Source organism: Talpa europaea (genome assembly GCF_964194135.1).
Source record: "Talpa europaea genome assembly, chromosome: 8".
NCBI classification, from domain to species: domain Eukaryota; kingdom Metazoa; phylum Chordata; class Mammalia; order Eulipotyphla; family Talpidae; genus Talpa; species Talpa europaea.
In genome coordinates, this window is record NC_140075.1 from 84483329 (window position 1) to 84489697 (window position 6369).

The 6369-nt window shown below is 42.4% G+C and overlaps 1 pseudogene across 1 annotated transcript; it reads right to left on the minus strand.

Annotated features, from left to right (window-relative positions):
* Nucleotides 1-5131: 5131 nt before the first annotated feature.
* LOC311175398 (large ribosomal subunit protein uL30-like) lies at nucleotides 5132-6158 on the minus strand (annotated as a pseudogene). The gene is made up of 2 exons: nucleotides 6129-6158; nucleotides 5132-5697 (listed from the first exon to the last, which is right to left on the minus strand). The product of its transcript is annotated as a large ribosomal subunit protein uL30-like (transcript).
* Nucleotides 6159-6369: the final 211 nt, after the last annotated feature.

The window sequence follows — 6369 nt, forward strand, 5'->3', positions numbered from 1 at the left end:
TTAGCAAAGAACAGATAAGATGTCTACCAGCTAGGAAACGTGAAGATGGCAGAATAAAAGAAGGAACCCTATCATTGACCAGAGCTTTCTCTAAACTGCAATCTGGATGGAAAAAAATCAACCTCCACTCATGTGGGACTTCTTAAAGGCCTTGACAGAGGTCAAAAGACAGCTGACCTGGACTAGATCCAAGCAAAACTGCGAGGTTAGCTGGAACTTAATGAGTCACCCTGTTGGAGCTCCCAGCAATCTCATCCCAGGTGTTTGCATCTGAGCTGAGGAGGAGGGTGATACTTTATAGTAAAGAAATAAACCTTCTCCTGGTGACTTTTTCATAGATCCACGGGACAGAGTTTGTGGTAAAGCTTAAAAGTGACTACCAAATGATACCTGAGTTTTGGCAATCATTTGCCACAAATTCATAGGACAGCCTTGATTTAAAATACTCTGACCCTTTATCTTCATAAATATAAGAACACTTGTCAGACTGTGAGTCTGAGATGTTATTTGGGGAGGGGGAATTGTTACCATTCCCATGGAAATCAAGCTTTTAATTCAGCCCTTCTATTCTGTCTCAAGAAAAGAATAAACTTGCATTTTTGAGACATCATTTTCTTCTTACTATCATTTGTCCTGCAAATTGGGTAAAAGCAGGGGATTTGCAGCTTCTGTCTCCCACTCCTAATTAGGGGCTAAGTTCTATGTAAGAACATATGGGGGTGGGTGCTTTACTACTGTCAGTGGGTGAGGTACTTGGAGGGGGTCAGGAGCAACTATCTGCATCAGATCTAATAGTCTACCACTGCTTTACTGCTTGCTATATATTTTTTAATATAAACGGAACAAATATTTCATTTTTTTAAAAGATTTATTTATTTATGCATACAAGAACTGGGGTACAGGCCAGAGATGTGTGTTGGGGGGGGATGAGAGGATTCTCCAGAGACAGAGTGGGGAACAGAACACGCGGATTGACTGAAATGCACTGCTGAGGGGAGCAGTGGGCAAGACAGGAGAGGTCTGCTGCGCCATGTGGGTCAGCTCCCTGGCCGGGGATCAAACTCTGGCTGCAGTGGCTGCGGATAGTTTTATTGCACTGACATTTAACCCCCCCGTGCCACCAGGGAGCACCCAAAGACTTCATTTTATGAGATTCCTGGTCACCCAGTTAAAACAGCTGTGGTTCAGTAAAACCACACTGTTTGGCTCGGTATCATTAAACAATTTGGGTTCAAGTGCCTGCTCTGCTAAGGTAAAATGAGATACTACACGTGAATACAGAGAGCAAGGGAGTGGGCTAGGTAAACATGGAAGGAAGCACACTGGAGTCTCCCAGATGAGGACATGAGGACAACCCTATTGGGCTGCAACAAGACTTTTCTGTTCAAGTTTCCTAAGTCCCTGAGGTCTCATTGATTCAATGCTAAACTATAGGGTGGTCCAACCAGATCTTTGAAAGGATACATAATCTTCAGAAAATCATTACTCAAAGTGATTCATTCTGTGTTGCCGCTTACTGATTTGTCATCAAATACAGATTCTTAGACTATGCCCCAGACCTGCTGATTCAGAATCTCTAAAGGTGCAAGGTGCTTTGCAGAAATTTTGATGAACCAATGTAAAGGCGAGGCAAACTAGCCTAGGGGACAGCCTACTGAAAAAAAAAAAAAAAAACCCACTCAGCACTGGTGATGTTATATAGTAAGTCCTCACTTAACATCTCACATAGGTTCTTGGAAAATGCAACTTTAAAAGCGATACATTTAACAAAATCAATCTTGCCATCAGCTAACCGAGATCAACAAGAATTACGTTCCTATAGCATATTTTTGTTCACAAAACATGATCAAATTTCAAAAGATCCTGAACACTTCCCCAATCATTTCTAATCACTCATTTTCCAGCCACTTACTCCAGCAGAGGGGTCACAGCCAGTCTTGACAGCTCAAGGCCAAAGGGGGTACCCAACTTTCCACCGCAGGGCTCACTCACACAGTGAGTGACATTTAGACTGGGACACTAGACATGCTGTCACAGCTGAACCTATCGTGCACATCTTTGGGATGTGGGAGGACACTGGAGTTTTGGGAGTGAACCCACACAGCACAGGGGAAAAAAGTATAAACCACACAGTGAACTGGGTTGGGAATCTTTCTTTTTCTCTCTCATCAATGTTATCACTAAATGGTGTTGAAGGAAACAGTGTTATTTGGGGATCTTTTGTACAAAAGAAAAGCTAGTGTCTGGGTACCCAAATGAGTTCTGCTCAAGGGCTCTGTCAGTGTGGTTTCTGAAATAGTTACTAAGAAAGCTGCTTCTGCATGTGTGCACTGACAGCTGTGAGTGTCTGAGTGAGAGGGCATAAGTGTATGTGAGTGAGAGACCGTGTGTGTGTCGAAGAGTATGAAAGTGTGTGTGAGCAAACACATGTGTTCACAGTACAACAAATGCAACACAGACAAGATGCTTGGGCCAGTTTCTTTGCATTCACTAATTACATTAATCACATCTGGCTTCTATGACTTCCATGACTTTGCTCCACACAAGAAAGCTGGACATACTTGTCAAATTTGACCCCTACGGATTTAATGAACTTTGACTGGAGAATAACCATAAAGTCTATTGAAAAGTTTCCTTTAGCCCACACTAATCTGCAAAAGTCAAGTTGCAGTAGCTGCAGCTTTATAAAAAACTCAGGGATCTCTGAGCTTGAAACATACTAAATTGGGGGCCAGAATGTCTGTAAGTTAGTTAGCAGGCTGCCCTCCACACTTTTTAAAGAATTATATATGCATCTACAGACCTCAATAGGCCTGTGCTTTGTTACCTTTCAACCACCACCAGCAGGTGGTAAAGAAGGCCTTTCACTTGAATAAGTATGAGCCAGATAGTTTAGTTTTGCATGACAAACAGTAGTTAACTGTTTGCAACTGCCAGTTTACTTCTTGCCCTCTCAGTCTCTAGTCTCCTGGGTGGCCCCAGTCTGCGCATTCCAATTCAGTTCAGTTTAACAAACATTTATTCAGTACCAGCAAAGTTCCAGGCACTGCCCTAGGTGCTATCTGCCTTCCAGGTTAGGGTCGGAGAGGGGATGGTTGAGACTGATGGATGAGCAAGACCCTATTCTTGTCCAGAGAAGTTCCAAGTGTGGGCATGCCAACAGACAGCTACTCTTCTCAAAATGTAATGGAGAGCCTCCCTGGTGGCGCAAGGGGTTAAGACGCAACCTATAAAGCAATCCAAGGCCACTGCAGCAGCAGACCTCTCCTGACTCGCCTGCTGCTCCCCTCAGCAGTGTATTTCAGTCAATCTGCCTGTTCTGTTCCCCACTCTGTCTCTGGTGAATCCTCTCACCCCCACCCCCACGCCATTGGCCTGTACCCCAGTTCTTGTATGCATAAATGAAATAAATCCTTAGAAAAAGTGTAACGGATGTTCAAACAGTAGTTCACCCTCAGTTTAGAAAGAGACAAGGATTATTCTCTTAGGAAATTCAGGAAGGTGTACTTGATCAGGGTCTCAAAGGAGGGTAAATTGTGCCTTATTTCCTGGGGCTTGAACTATTCTATACATGATTTAAATTCTGTGATGATGCTTGACATATGATCAAATAACTAAAAATGAATTACGCACATTAATACATACATTTATAGATATTATTTTATCCTCACAATCTCCCAGTGTAATAATAAGCACTGTTATTATCTTTATTTCTCAAATGAAGACACTGAGGTAAAGAGAAATAAAGTAACAAACTGTTAAGGCCACATTGCCAGCAGCAGCCAAGCTAGTTTTTAGCCCTAGACAGTCTAGAGCTGGAGAGCCTAAACACCATATGTAATGTACAGAAATTATATATTTTTATGTCAAAGAAACCTCCAGAAATATTTTCCCATTCAGTTTAGCATCCTTCTTTAAATTCCTTCAATGTTTCTACTGCTTGGTGAGAAAAACTACAGGTTTTTAAATATTTCCTTGTTTTTACTCTCAATGCATTGTGGGTAATCACAGAAAACCTAACCTGAAGAACACAGGTCTAAAGTGAGTTGTTCCTCCCTGCTGGTGTCTTGGCCCAGAGGCCCAGAAAGGAAGAGTCAGATGAGAAGGCCCACTGAAGATGGCATGGCTAGAATCTTTAAACCTGGACCTACATTAGTGAAGATCTTATAAACTTGTGTCAAAATGGTTCTGCTTAGATATGTCTGCCAGCCGAGGTCCTTAAACCCTCCTCGGGGGCTGTGAGTGACCTAGATTTCCATGCCAGGGAAGCAAAAGCTGCTCACGCAGGTCCCTTCAGACCTTTGTAATTTCTGACACTCAGAGCTACAAAGGGAACAGGCAGTAGTGAGCACCCCTGTGGGTAGCAACATATCATGGGCACTAAGGGCCTTAGGAATCAGACAAAGGAGTAGTCAAATCCTGGTTTTGCCACTTGCCAGGCGTGTGCCTGTTTCATTTCTGCCTATCAGTTTACATTTATGTGATATGAAAATAAGAATATCCCTGACAGGGTTTGTTGTATGGACTGAATAAAGGAATGTTTATGAAATGCCTTGTATAGTGTCTGCCACATAATATGGAAGCCATAGTTATAATTGTTATGTTTTGATAAAACATATTTATGTTTATAACGTTTAGTATGAGGTAGTTTGAGGGCTGGAAGGAAGGAACAAAAAGCAAAGAGCTCAGTACTCAGTGCTATTCTGCAAGCCACCGCATGCTTTAATGTTGTTGTCCCATCTGACTCAAGAATATATAGTTGGAGGCCTCCCTGGTGGCGCAAGGGGTTAAGTCTCAGCACTATGAAGCTATCAGCAGTCACTGCAGCAGGAGTTTGATCCCTAGCCAGGGAACTAACCCACATGGTGCAGCAGACCTCTCCTGTCTCACTTGCTTCTTCCCTCAGCAGTGTATCTGCCTGTTTTGCTCCCCACTCTGTCTCTGGTGAATCGCATCATGCCCACACCTCTGGCCTATACCCCAGTTCTTGTATGAGTAAAGAATGAATCTTTCAAAAACAAACAAACAAAAGGAATGTGTAGTTGACTGTGTTTTGTTTTGTTTTGCTTTTTCAATTTGAAAGCAGTTACTACTTACTGACTAGATTACAAAAACAATTATGGTACACACCTTAGTTCATCCTTCCAATAAGCCTGTTGATCTGGTCTTCCCTGTTGCCAGTATCTGTACCTTCTAGAAAATGGGTGGTTTTCTTCTTCATTGCACCTCTTGGAGAAGATAACTGGAAGGGTTAGAGGAAACTGTTTGCCTCTTTGAAGCATTTTCCAACAGTACAGATTTCATGAATTGGATCCTCATACCTATGATGCCATATTTAGCAAAAGATCAAGCAATCAATGCATTATCTGTTAGGGCAATTTACTTCTTGCTGATTTTGCCTTAGCCACACTTATAGATCAATTCATGTACTGACTTAGGGTTTGGAGACTCCATGCAATGTATAGTTCCACAATCCTCAACATGTTAACTGAAGCCTTGTTGAGCTTAACAATGGTGTCATTGAAGATCTAGAGATGGCAAAGAAGCTGTGACACCTTTTGGATCTTTGGGCTCACACCACTGTTATTTCTGACCTGGTGACAAATGCCAATTTGGGTTCCACAGGTACACAGATATTGCCAGCTTTTCATGCCATCTAGCCATTCAAATCTCAGATCTGCACATCTGCCTATATTCCTTGTGAGAGTGCTTAGCTCCTTCACAGATAAGCTTACTTAGGTGCTTGATCTTCAGCTCTGGGAAATTCTTTCACTTCTTCTTAAGGGTTTCTGGCACAGGAGGAACCTTCTTTCTCTCTCCACACCCTCCAGATTCCAGCCAGAAAAAGAGGAAGTTGACTGTATTCTTTAAAGCAGAGCATTTAGGAAAAGAAAAGCTGGTTAGCAGAGCTGGGAATGATGCCACAGGGACTCCAAATGTTCTTCATACAGCAACTCCACCCTCCATGTCCAACCCATACTTCAATTGCTTGAGATTCATCCCCCATCCCCACATGTCATGTGCGTTCTTCACGGAAGGGCATTGGGGCCTGGCTCCTGCTAGCATATCACTGGTGGGCTTGACACCTTCCCTTCCACAACACTCAGCTTCACACAGATGCATTTTACCTTTCCTTTGAGATGTCCTCTTCGACCCATGGGTTACTTATTTAGGAGTTTGTTATTTAATTTCCAAACATTTGGGAAATTTTCAGCAATATTTCTATTGTAGATTTCTGGTTGAACTTCATCATGATCTGAGAACATATTTTGTGTGGCTTCTACTTCTTAACATTAAGGCTTACTTTATGTCTCAGGTATATGGACTAGATTGGTGACTGTTCCACATGCACTTGAGAAGAATATGTAT